The sequence below is a fragment of the Asparagus officinalis genome, chromosome 5, assembly GCF_001876935.1.
Source record: "Asparagus officinalis chromosome 5, Aspof.V1, whole genome shotgun sequence".
Lineage (NCBI taxonomy): Eukaryota > Viridiplantae > Streptophyta > Magnoliopsida > Asparagales > Asparagaceae > Asparagus > Asparagus officinalis.
In genome coordinates, this window is record NC_033798.1 from 94,150,705 (window position 1) to 94,165,128 (window position 14,424).

The window sequence follows — 14,424 nt, forward strand, 5'->3', positions numbered from 1 at the left end:
TCATTATCCGTGTCATAAAAATATAACTGGAAGAAGCTAGGTCTATCATTTTGTTGTATCAATCCAGGCAAACTATGGTAAATCTGACCTTGCGCTCTAAAAGTGTATATTCCATCCCTTGACGATGCCAAGTTTTTATCAATTGTTACCCCAAATGAGGTGAATGAGAAAACACTGTTGTATGCTCTAATGTTTCTCCTAAACTCAACACCCTCATTACAATCCGATGTTAGCAAGTTATATAATTCATCTGGGATACAAGGTTCCACAAGTACTGTTTCTCCATTATTACAGCAAAAAGATGGACTCTCATATTCAAATTTCATTGCTCCACAATGAATGCAACTTGCTATCTTTCCAAGCTTGTGTAGTTCTGAACAAGACGGCCTTGATATATTTGTTCCTATACGATTGCAATATGTTATTAGTTAATTTTGTTTATTGTAGAAACTTAAATTATTATATTTATAAACTTATCAAAGCTCACCGTTGCATTCAACTTGGTAATTGGATGCTCGTTCTAGCCAACGTGCACTTCTTTTCATTGATTGATCTTCTGCATTTGGACTACTATCCATAGTCCTCTTTATTCTCTTATTTCGACACATCCTTCCAATATAAGCTTCTCTTTCCTTAGTAGTTAACGCATTGTAGTAATTTTTCCTCTTCATTTTCTTTGATGCTGTTGATAAATTTATATGAATATATTAGAATTATTTGTTATTGATTATCTGGAGGATGCATTAGAAAAATTAAATTTGTTCGACTAACCTTCATTTGGTTCCATTTGTTTTTCCAATTGTTTTTCACGCAAACTTGTTAGAATATTATTTGAACTGCAAAAGAATTGAACATTAATTTATTTTTCATATTAATCTAGTACATACATATAATAAACTTAAATTTTAAATTTTAAATGTTTTGAATTCATTTATTATGTGTGAAATTTCATGATGTAGTTAAATTCAATTAGTTAACATAGTAATTGCACACTAATAAAACTAATGTTATAATTAATATACGAATAATATAAAGCATTACTTTTGAAAAGGAAATGTACATTGTTTTCCTTACTGTAATTGTTGTTTGATCTTAATCTTGCATTCTAACAAAAATATCGAAAATAAAAAGTTAGTACAACCATATATGAAAATAAATTTCTTTGGTTTAATTATTATTACAAGGCATATTGTTGTTAGGCGTCAGATATCTTGCAGTCCATTATCCCATACTTTATTAATATCTGCTGAATCTTAAATGTTGTGTAATTTTGATTATTAAAAAGTCAACCATGGAAGCATATCAGAAACTAAATCCTACCCTTGGTTGTGGAAACCTGTAGGAAATGGTAGTTTGTATGGCGAAGGATGTCAACAATGACTGATAAACAGCCATTTATTTAACATTAATTTACATAAAGTTTTAATATGATACTCAATGTTGGTTTTAATAATCAAACATAAGGGATGGATAGTATCATACAATAACATGTTTCACTTGAATAAAATAATCAAGTAAGATGAATTGATAAGCTGCTTTATTATCATATGATCTTGGGCTAGGAATAAAATATTCCACTTGAATTAAATAATTAAGTAAAGTGAAAAGGATGAGCTGCGCCTTAAGTAACATCAACATAAATATGAAAGTATGAATTAATGAAGATATGAAAATATATAATTCAAAGAAGGCATAATTAGGTTATGAATGGATGAGATCGATTCAAGTAATTAATAGTAGTAAACAGCCATTTATTTTACATTAATTTACAGAAGGTTTTCTGCTTTGATGATATCTGGTGAAGCTGTTGCACGTACAAACTATATAAAGTATTATTTTTGTAAAGAAAATGTACCTTATTTTCCTTGTAGTTGTTGGTTGTTTTTAAACTTTAGACCTAGCTTTATATATATACCTAGATTAAAAAAAGAAAATTAAAAGTTAGTAGTATATTTTACGCATTTGTTCAAGGTATCAAGTGTTCAATTTTATATTGAAGACCTACAAAAGGTCATAACATTTCATCCTTAAAGAAACCTTGTGAAGCTCTAAAGATAAACTAATAACTTTGAAAACCATATAATTTAGATATGTATAAATATTTAAAAATAAAAAAATTAAAGAAAATTCCCGAAAATCTAAAAGTGCATTTGATGATTTAAAGAGATCCAAATAACTGTCTAATTTAGATATGTAATCGTCACATAACACCGAAGACGACTGGATGAGTCAAAGAGTCGTCGCCTTCGAGAAAATGAGCTAAAATTGAACATAAGTATTGAAGTATCATTAATACTTCACACAAATCCATAAGTATTGAAGTATCATAAATCATTAATGGCTAAAATTGAAGTATCATTAATACTTCACACAAATCCATATCATTCATAAACCTGATGGTAAAGAAATATAAAGAGGTAAACATAAGTTTTTTCACATAACTTAAGCTAATTAAAACAACTGAAATTTATAAAATTTTCCAACAACATGGTTCACAAACTCATAGACCTTGATTTATTTTATTGACTTGACATTTATTTTTCTAATACTTGTCTCAACTCATTTTTTTTTCCTCCTGACGAAACTTCCATATAGCTGCTAGAATTTCCATAGCTTCAGCAAACAATTTATCTGCTTCTTCTTCATCTTTGATTTTAACAGCAAAAGGGACATTAACTTCAGGAGTAGCAGGAGCATCTTCGCTAGGTACATAATCAGTATCTGAATTTTCAACCTTCACTTTTTTGTTAACTTCAAAAGAACTCTCCTCATCATCATCATCATCATAATACTTCTCAATGGAAGGTTCTTCTTCATAATCATTTGATGAAATTTCTATAATTTCCTTGTCATTAACAAACTTTTTAAATTCTTATTGTTTAGGAACTGATTTCCGGGCAATACGTTTCAACAACATCTGTTATGAAACCATGAAAGGAATTATTAATATAACTATAATATAAGTATTGACATTATAGAGATCATATTGGCTGCCACAAACACTATAATAACATGATAAAGCAAGGAAGTATTGAAATAAAACAAATAAGTATAAATGTTCAAGCTCGAACTTTTGCAGTTTAAAGCAATGAAACATAATAGATCGAAGATGATTCTGAATGGGATGTAATAGACTCTGTGATTGTGCAAGTTCAATGTGTTAAGTAGAAGTTGAACATATTTTGGTTAGTTAAAGAAGATATGTGGAACTTGTGTTTATGTAGTAAAGAATGTGGCTCATTGGACCTGAGAGGATACCGTGGCACTGGAAAATAATTGACCTTTTCCACACAGGCAACAACTGCAATTTTTTCCTAATCTAACATAATAATATACTGTAAAATATACTGTATTAATACAAAGTTGGATAATTACGTAACCTAACATAATAAGATATGTGAAAATATTATATAATTAATATTACTGATACCAATTAACTCATAAACAACTATATATTATAACTGCTTATATATGACTCATAACAGATATAAATATTTGTACTGATATGAGTGAATATGATGCAACTTTCACGTAATATACAACTACTGACAGATGTAAGATATACATTAAAACTATATCTAATAACATGTGTAGATATGCCACTTATTTTCATTCTACAATCTGACTTTATTATAATACATGAATACATAATGCTGTGCTACCTACACTTAATTATTCTAACATCTTGGCATTTACATTAACTATGTAATTCAGTTTGACATAAGCATATGCTATAGCAAAACTTGGTAATGGACTTGAAGATATAATGTTCATGAATTTAGCAAAACTTTGTTTATGAGCATAAATATAACTAATGATTGATTTTTCTATCTGTTCGCTAGTATTTGCATATGTGGTTCATTGAAGCTATTTTTTCGCATTCATAAAACATACAAACAAATATTATGTCAACACTTCTCTGGGTCTTTTGATTTCCTAGAAATAATAAACGTGCTGTTGACGGTAAAAATTCATTGTCTAGAGTATTCATATGAACAGGTTTATATGTTAGCCTAACTCCTGTTCCCATTGACATGAACAGACAGACTCGTCTAATCTGTTTAACATCACCAAAAGTTGTGTATCTGCAGCAGATACACACAATACTGTGTGTACCTATCTGCAGCAGATACACAGTATTGTGTGTATCTGCAGCAGATACACACAATACTGTGTGTATCTGTCTGCAGCAGGTACACACAATACTGTGTGTATATATGTTGCTGCTGCATATGCACAGATACATACTACTTGCTATTGCTTTTTTCCACTACCTTAATCTGTTTAAAGCCCATTCGGTTCTGAGTTTTTAGTTTTTATTTTTTTGATGTTATGATGTACCAGATGTGGGCATGAATCATTTACACACATAATTAACAAGGGAATCACAAACCATTTGAGCAAATAAGTTGATACTTGAATTTGTTAGTAAAGCACATAATGTATATGAATGGATGTGAATATAGACTGGATTCAGATATATAATATCCAGAACGTAATCAAATAGAAACATTTATATATGCTTCTCAGTCTTGACACAACACAACGACATGAGCAGTTAAACAGCAGAGATAATTTCATATATATTCACGAGTACAAACTACAAGTCCAGGACCAGAATGCACTCGCTTTATACACCCAGGTAATGAAATCTGACATGTTTATCAGGTCAATTCAGTACTTCCAGAAATGTAGTATATAACACCAGATGCACTTATTAAGAGAAAGCACTGCAACTATTAAGAGAAGTATTATTAAGAGAAAGCACTTATGTACAGCTTTTTATATAACACCATATGCACTTTAAAAAAATGTAGGATGTATGAATTGCAAGCAGTTGAATTGACCTATCCGAATTAGCTTCTTTTTAGTCGTTGGCCAGTGGAATCTAAGTATTCACTTGCAAAGATGTAGAATAATATATTTCTACATTTTTGCAAATACACAATATAGAGATTATGAATGGATCCTCAGTATACACAATATAGAATAATAATCTGATTAAGATTTATTTGTAATAAAAAAGATGAGGTAGAAGAATGGATCCTCAGTTTTGCTTGTTCCATTTTGTTGTAATCTGTTTATCTACTTTACATTCATATCCGAAACCATTTATACAGATAATTTGCTGAGAAATATAGCATTTGATATCCACTAAAATCAAATACAATTGATTATGAACAATGACCCTATTCACTACAAGTTGATATGGACATTGACCTTAGAGATGGATTGGGATCCTCTACTAATGAAGAGTTTCCTAATATCTCCTAATGGAATCTTGGCCTTTGATTTATCAATCAAAGGTCAAGATCTCTTTATTAGGAGATATTAGTAGAGAATCCATTAGTAGAGGATCCCAATCCCTTAGGGATATAGACAAATACCGAAGTGAATAAAACGGCCAATTCATTTGGGTAATCGGTAAGGGACAAGATTCTAACAGGTATGCTAATATATGCATAGCAGTAAAGGCATGACAGTTAATTAGGACAAACAGGTTTCAAATAAAGATAATCCATATCCATAGAAATAAAATTTTAGAAATCATAGAAATAGAAATAGAAATAAAATAAAATTTTGATTTACCTTGATTGACAGCTTTCTACTCCTCCAATCAACCCCGGTCACCTAACAACAACAATCAAATAAAGATAATCCATCAAAAAATCAAACTGGTAATTAAAAAAATTACATTACAAAATTACAAAAATTACAAAAAGGTAATAAGAATAACCAATATCCATATCCATACTTACAATTGGAAGAAAACCCCTTCGTTGTTCCATCAAAATTGTAGCGGAAGGTATTTATAGAATCTATTTGGACGTTTTCAAAGAGAGAGGGAGAGGGGAAGGGGAGAGGTCGTGTCGGTGTTGAGAAACGGCAGAAAAAGAGAGATGAATAGGCGGTTGCGAAGGGGGTTTTCAAAGAGAGAGGGAGAGGGGAAGGAGAGAGGCCGTGCCGGTGTTGAGAAACGGAAGAAGAAGAGATAAGAAGAGGCGGATGCGAAGGGGATAAAAAATGGGAAGAACAAATTTTTTAAACAGACCCATTTCAATTTTTAATTTTCAAAACCGACTCTTTTTTTTTTATTTACCAAAACCGACCCGATTTTATGATTAGCAGATTAATCACCTTCCTAAATAGTCGGGGGTGGCAACCCCGACTATTTAGGACGGTGTTAAACCCTAATTAGAAGCATTAAACCCTAAAAATTAATGTCCTAAATAGTCGGGGTTGCCAACCCCGACTATTTAGGAAGGTGATTAGTCTGCTAATCACAAAATCGGGTCGGTTTTGGTAAAAAAAAAAAAAAAAGTCGGTTTTGAAAATAAAAAGTTGGAATGGGTCTGTTTAAAAAATTTGTTCAAAATGGGAAAGTTTTAGCCATGAGATATAATTATTATAGATTATAATAATAGTTATATTGGATGGGATATAATTAGAATTACAAAATTTGAAGGGGATAATTTGGGTATACAAAAGTTTTGACAATGGTTTTCTCTTTTATAAGTAGTATAGATATAGATATAGATATAGATTATTAAAAGGACTTTCCTATCACAACAATTAGCGTTAACCCTTTATCCCTCTAATTTTTCCACAGTATAACCCCCTTCTCTGCAATTGTTTATTATTGTCATTAAAAAGGACTTTATTATTACACCATATTAATGATAACCCTCTATCCCTCTAATTTCCCCACTATAGTAACCCCCTTCTCTACAATTGTTTATTATTATCATTATTAAAAAAGACTTTATTATTACAACATATTAACGGTGATGACTAAAATGAAGTAGTTATGCTAATGAGGTATTGTTAATATATAATTATCCCTCTAGAAAACTTCATGCTATCGAATTAATTAATTCTCAATGTTATTTGTGTTGTGAAACTAACGAAGTAGAGAAGAAAAGTAGACGAGAAGTAAAAAGAAATTTTATTTCATTCGTTCTTCATTGCTATCACAAAGTGACGTAGGAATACATCTATTTATATATAAACTAAGATGATGATACATGAATCATATTAATTACTCATTCATGAACTTAGTCTTTCAAGAACATGCATTGTGTTGTTCTAGAAAGAAGGTTAATATACTAGGAGAATATCAACTTCTTGGGAAACTAAATGAACATCCACATTATTTCATGACACTCTCTCTTGGATGTCCAACATTACACAAAGAATATGCCTCGTTAAAACCTTACTAGGAAAAAACCCAGTGGGAAAAAATCCTAATGAAGGAAAAAGAGTACATTATTCTTGTGTATTAGTTTCTCCCCTTGATTCAAATATCATTTGAGATCTTTCAACCGACGCATTCCAATATCTTTTACCAATTTCTCAAAAGTTACAGTCGGTAATGCCTTGATGAATAAATCTGCCAGATTATTACTCGATCGAATTTGTTACACAACGATTTCACCATTCTTTTGCAAATCATGTGTAAAGAAAAATTTTGGTGAAATGTGTTTCGTTCTATCTCCTTTAATATATCCTCCTTTTAATTGAGCTATACAAGCTACATTGTCTTCAAACAATATCCTCCTTTTAATTGAGCTATACAAGCTACATTGTCTTCAAACAAAATAGTCGGAGGATTTTTATTTTCAGGAGACAATCCACTATTCTTCCGGATATAGTGGATCATTGATCTTAGCCAAATACATTCTCGACTGACCTCATGAATTGCAATTATTTCAGCATGATTCGAAGAAGTGATAACAATTGATTGTTTCATAGATCGCCATGAATTAGCGATGTCACCACATATAAATAAATAACCAGTTTGAGACCTTACTTTATGCGGGTCAGATAAATACCCAGCATCAGCATATTCAAGCAATTCAGGTCGAGAATTATAAGAATAAAATAAGCCAAGATCAATTGCCTTGGAGATAACAAAAAATATGCTTTATATCGTTCCAATATCGTTTTGTAGGAGATGAACTAAATCTTGCTAATAAATTCACAGAAAATGATATATCTGGTCTTGTACAATTAGCAAGATATATTAGTGCACCTATTACACTGAGATATGGTACTTCAGGACCAAGAATCTATTCATCTTCTTCTTTTGGTCTAAAAGGATCCTTAGCAAGATCAAGTGACCTGACAACCATTGGGGTACTTAATGGATGTGCTTTATCCATGTAGAACCATTTTAATACCTTCTGGGTATAAGTAATTGGTGAACAAAAATCCTATTTTCTAAATGCTCAATTTGTAAATCAAGGTAAAATTTAGTTTTTACCAAAATCTTAGATCTCAAATTCTTTCTTCAAATATTTAATCGACTTTTGGAGCTCTGCAGGAGTTCCAATCATATTAAGATCATCAACATATACAACAATGATCATAAAATTTAAGTCACTCCTCTTTATAAAAACACATGGACATATATGGCCATTTGTATAACCTTCTTTGACTAAACATTCACTAAGACGGTTATACCACATTCGTCCAGCTTGCTTGAGTTCATACAAATATCTTTATAACTTAATAGAGTATATTTCTCTAGGATTTGATTTACATGCTTCAGGCATGCTAAATCCTTCAGGGATTTTCATATAAATATCATTATCTAATGTTCCATATAAATAAGCAGTGACTACGTCCCTCAGACGCATATCAAGTTTTTTATGTATAGCTAAACTCACAATATATCTAAATATAATTCCATCCATTACTGGAGAATATGTCTCATCATAATCAAATCTCGGTCTTTGTGAAAATCCTTGGGGTAATTCCATCCATTACTGGAGAATATGTCTCATCATAATCAAATCTCGGTCTTTGTGAAAATCCTTGGGCTACAAGTCTTGCTTTATATCTCATCAAATCTCGGTCTTTGTGAAAATCCTTGGGCTACAAGTCTTGCTTTATATCTCACAATTTCATTTTTCTCATTTTTTTTCCTCACAAATACTCATTTATATCCTACTAGCTTTACACCTTCAGGTGTTTGGACTACAGATGCAAAAAATTTCTCATAGATTGGATCGCATCTTTCTATTTTGACCAATCATTTATTCGAAGATATTTATCAACTGATCTGGGATCATGATCCTCGTCATCTTCCATAATATCAAGTCCTACATTATATACAAATGCGTTATCGACAATTACTTCTCTTTGGTTCTTTCCCGTAATAACAAAATTTATTGAAGTTTCATTTTCTTCAGGAGTTGGCTCTTCAGGAGCGACCTCTTCAGGACGTTGAATTTTATCATTAGCAATATTTTGATCACTCGATCCTCTTTTCTTTCGAGGATTCTTATCTTTGGAACCAAGAGGTCTACCACGCTTCAGGCGTGCTTAAGATTCGTTAGTACTTTTAATTTGTCCTTTTAGGATATTAATTTTAATTAGAGCATTTTCTGCTGGAATATGTGATTTAGTAATTCTTCTAGAATCACCAAAAGCATCCGGTAATTAGTTTACAATTTTCTGTAAATGTATAATCCTTTGAACTTCCAGTTCACATTCTTTTGTACGAGGATCAAGAAAGTCTAATAATATTTTCCAAGTAATTTCCTTTTTTGGTTGATCTTTACCTCCCCCTAATACCGGGAAAGGTGATTTATCAAAATGACAATCTGAAAATATTGCAGTAAATAAACCACATGTTAATGGTTCAACATATTTAATTATAGAAGGTGATTCATACCCGACATATATCCCTAATCTTCTCACATGTTAATGGTTCAACATATTTAATTATAGAAGGTGATTCATACCCGACATATATCCCTAATCTTCTTTGAGGGCCCATTTTAGTACGTTGAGTTATAGAAGGTGATTCATACCCGACATATATCCCTAATCTTCTTTGAGGGCCCATTTTAGTACGTTGAGGCGGTGCAATAGGAACATATACCGTACAACCAAAAATTCTTAAATAAGAAATATTGGACTCGTGACCAAGAACTAATTATAAGGGAGAATAAATATGATAACTTATCAGCCTAATTCTCACAAGTGTTGTTGCATGTAATATAGCATGTCCCCAAGCAGATAAAGGAAGTTTAGACCTCATTAATAATGGTCTTGCAATTAATTGAAGCCGTTTAATAAATAATTCGGCTAGACCATTTTGTGTATGAACATGAGCTACATGATGTTCAACACTTATCCCAATAGCCATGCAATAATCATCAAAGGCATGTGATGAATATTCACCAGTATTATCTAGATGAATTTTCTCAATGGGATAATCAGGAAATTGTGCTCACAATTTAATTATCTGAGCAAGCTAGGTTGTGACTAGATAATAAACTTACATGTGACCATCTTATTGATACATCAATTAGTACCATAAAATATCTAAATGGTCTACATGGCGGATCTACAGGCTCACATATATCACCATGAATTCGTTCTAGAAATACAGGGGATTCAGTTCCTACTTTCGTTGGTGATGGTGTAATAATTAACTTCCCTTGGGAGCAAGCAACACATGAGAATTCATTAGAATTTAGTATTTTTTTGATTTTTTAATGAATGGTCATGTGAATTTGTAATTATTCGCCTCATCATTATAGAACTAGGATGTCCAAGGTGATCATGCCAAATCATAAAATCATTGGGATTAGTAGACTTCTGGCCTTTAAGGTGATATATTTCAGCTGTACTTATTTTTGTATAATATAAACCAGAAGATAGAGAAGACAGCTTTTCTAATATACATTTCTTCTCAGAAATGGTTTTTGTAACCAATAAGTATTCACCATTTGTCACATTCATCGTCTCAATTTGATATCCATATCAAAGGATATCTTTAAAACTTAACAAATTTCTTCGAGACTTTATCGAGAGTAATGCATTATTTATGATAATTTTAGTTTTTTCGAGGAGAAATACAGTGGCTCTTCCGGAGCCATCAATCAATTTAGCACTACCACTTATTGTGTTAACATTTATTTTTTCAATTTTCAAATGAGAAAAATACTTCACATTTTTAAGTATAGTGTGTGTAGTAGCACTATCAATGAGACAAGTATTATCATCACCATTGTTTGATCTCAAATATTTGGCATCCATTTCTTCTTCAGGAAGAAATGATAAAGAAAAATTATAAACAAAAGTAAATATCAATAAAGTTCATAAATTACAAAATTCATAAAGAAAATTACATAAAAGATGCGAAAATAACAAAATTCAAAATGTCAGGTATTTGTCATGAGATCATTTCATAACTTTAGGTTGCTCAAGGAATTCAGCTACATCGGGTGTGTGATATCATCAAGATCATCATAACATTATTTTGATCAATAAAAATTGTCTCAATATTTTTGCCTCCCTTTTAATGATGCCTGATAGATATCAACAAGATGTTTTGTCGTACGATAGGTACAAGACCAATGACCTTCTATTCCCCACTGGTAGCATATTTCCTCATAATGTTCAACTAAAAAGGAGGCATGAAATCAATTCAGAGTATTTCTTAAATCATTTCTCTCGATATTGATTCTGCAGGAGCATATTCAAGGCATGAAAGGTGGAGAATGTTTTTCTAACATATCTTCGTCAGTGACATTTTCTCCACACAATTACAATTGAGAGGTAATTTATACATTACAGAATTATACTCACTGATTGATTTAAAATCTTCTAGCCTTAAGTGAATCCTGTCATACCAGGTTTTTGGGAGCACGACCAACTTCAGGTGGTCAAATCTCTCCTTCAAATTATTCCACATAGTAAGTGGATCGTGGTCAAATCTCTCCTTCAAATTATTCCACATAGTAAGTGGATCTTTCACAGTTAGATATTCAGTTTTTAATCCTTCTCTCCTTCAAATTATTCCACATAGTAAGTGGATCTTTCACAGTTAGATATTCAGTTTTTAATCCTTCATCTAAATGATGGCGAAGGAAAATCATAGCTTTGGCACGGTCTTGTTTTGATGTCTCATCTTCTTCCATAATAGTATTTTCAAGACCTTTTGTAGCAAGATGTATTTCAACATCTAACATCCAAGATAAGTAGTTCTTTTCAAAAATATCAAGCGGCGTAAATTCTTATTTTGTAAGGTTAGTCATAGTGAAAAATGAATTGAATTGGAAACAGAAATTATACCTCGAAAGTTTATCCAAAATATCAACACGTGCCCAACGATGAATCTAATAGACTTGAAGAAGATTGTTACAATGGTACAGTCTCGTACTGATAACGTGTTGTGAAACTAATGAAGTAAGAAAAGTAGACGAGAAGTAGAGAGAAATTTTATTTCATTCGTTCTTCATTGCTATCACAAAGTGAGGTAGGAATACCTCTATTTATATACAAACTAAGATGATGATATATGAATCATATTAAAATTACTCATTCATGAACTTAGTCTTTCAAGAATATGCATTGTGTTGTTCTAGGAAGAATATTAATATACTGGGGGAATATCAACTTCTTGGAAAACTAAATGGATATCCACATTATTTCATAACAGTTTATAATTTTTCTTTAATACCAAGCATTTTCGGTTTGATGATGGTATTTTGATAACTTATGTAGCTTTACAACTGCCCTTTAACACCCTTTCATCCATGACTCACTCCTCAAGTAAAATCAATTTCGAGGGAGGCTTTCGAGGGAGGCTTCGGTCTTGGTGACTCGGATTCTCTGTTTTGTGGAGGAAGGGGATAGGGTTCGAGGCCTCTTTCGTGACATTGCTACCCCTTCCAAATGAACTTCTGCTTGGTATCCCCTGCTCTTGGTCTGCTAAAGCTCAACACTGATGTTGCTGTTCCTATGGAAGGTGATATTATTGGGTTGGGAGGTGTTATTCGGGACCACCATGGGCATGTGATTGGTTGCTATTCTATGAGGCTCAGGGGTCGTATGACTATGGATCATGCCATGAGGAGCTGTTGGCTGTCCTGGAAAGCATTCGCTTTGTTCGACGTATGAACTGGAGGATTTCGGTGGTGGAGATCGACTCCCTAAGGGTTGTCTCCTTAGTGGACTCTCATTCTCCTTTTGCTACCATGGCTTCTATTGCAGATGAAGTTCACGCTGGTTTGTCTGCTATTGACTGCTCTAAAGTTTCTTATGTAAGGCACATTGGTAATGATGTTGCTCATGTCCTAGCTAAATCGGTTGACTGTTTGTCCTCTTGTTTTTGATCTGTTTCTGTCCCTCTGTTTTTTAGACAGAGTGTTGTTGAAGACTTGGCTGGTTAGGTTGTCCTACCTGCCTTTTCAAAAAAAAAGTAAAATCAATTTCATTAATTATTTACTTATCCTATGATCACTAACTCATACCTCTTCTTTAGAAACCCATCACCACTCCCAAAATTATTTAGGCACACGACGCCACCATCAAAAAATAGATACACACCAATTTTAAGACTACCAATGAGCAAAAGCCTCTTTGGCCATGGCGGGACAGAGTCCTTGCTGTCTATTTATTAAGTCTTAAACCTTCGGGTCTCCTAGGTCTTTGATTAGATGAAATCCAACCGGAAAAAATAATTTGATTCTAAAGATGATGCAATTTACCATATTTGGAATTATCCAGTGCCATGTTCTAAATTTCTTATAGTAGTTTATTTTGATTCTCACATCATTCGGTTGAACTGCATATGAAGATACATTTTTTATTTTGGTAAAGATTCTTACTTTCTTATTGATTGATTATTGTTTTATATTTTCTTTTCTATCACAGTTTATGCAAAAAATTGTGAAATGTAAATCTATAATGTGTTTGTTTCCCTTCCATACAGTGGATTTCCCAGAGGTAAGAGAGGAGGAGTTTCTTATAGATTGTTTGAGGTAAAATGTGTATCTTTTTCTCATAGTATGAAAGTTGCCCATATTTTCACGATCTTCTACGAGTGTATTTGTTAGTTAAAGATAGTATATTGTATTCCTTGAAAGGTATATTGTAATACCCCAACCCTTAAGAGGGTGATGTGATTAGTATTGATAGATTTGATTGGAATACTCATACCACGAAGATACATCTTCTTTTCGGAAACCCAATTCTTAGAAACTCCAAAGTTAAGCGTGTTTGGCCTAGAGAAATTCTAGGATGGATGATCCCCTGGGAAGTTTTCCAGAGACCTCGTGAGTGAGGACAAAACGTGCTGAAAAGACATGTGGTGGTTTGTGAGGCCAGTCCATCAGATCTAATAGCGCACCGACTCTGAGATTCCGGGGCGGGGCGTTACATATATAGTCATTAGTTTTAGCTACAAATAATTTACACAATAATTCTATCTGAAGAAGAAAAGTGCAACATATTGAGGGAGAAACCTTTACTACAACTTTGGAGATGAGTTACTTTACTAGAGCTCTAGGGATGAGTTCCTTTAGTTGCCTTTTCCACCAAAAAAAGAGCATATTGTGAGGAAGAAACTAGAAAATTAAATATATATATTTGAGTGATCTCTACATATGCTATCAAATTAAGTAT

The 14,424-nt window shown here is 32.3% G+C and overlaps 1 long non-coding RNA gene across 1 annotated transcript; it reads right to left on the bottom strand.

The window, feature by feature from the left end:
- On the bottom strand, positions 2,354-6,025 carry LOC109840221. Its single transcript, XR_002246821.1, has 3 exons — positions 5,760-6,025; positions 5,590-5,631; positions 2,354-2,917 (listed from the first exon to the last, which is right to left on the bottom strand). It is a non-coding gene; the product is annotated as an uncharacterized LOC109840221 (long non-coding RNA).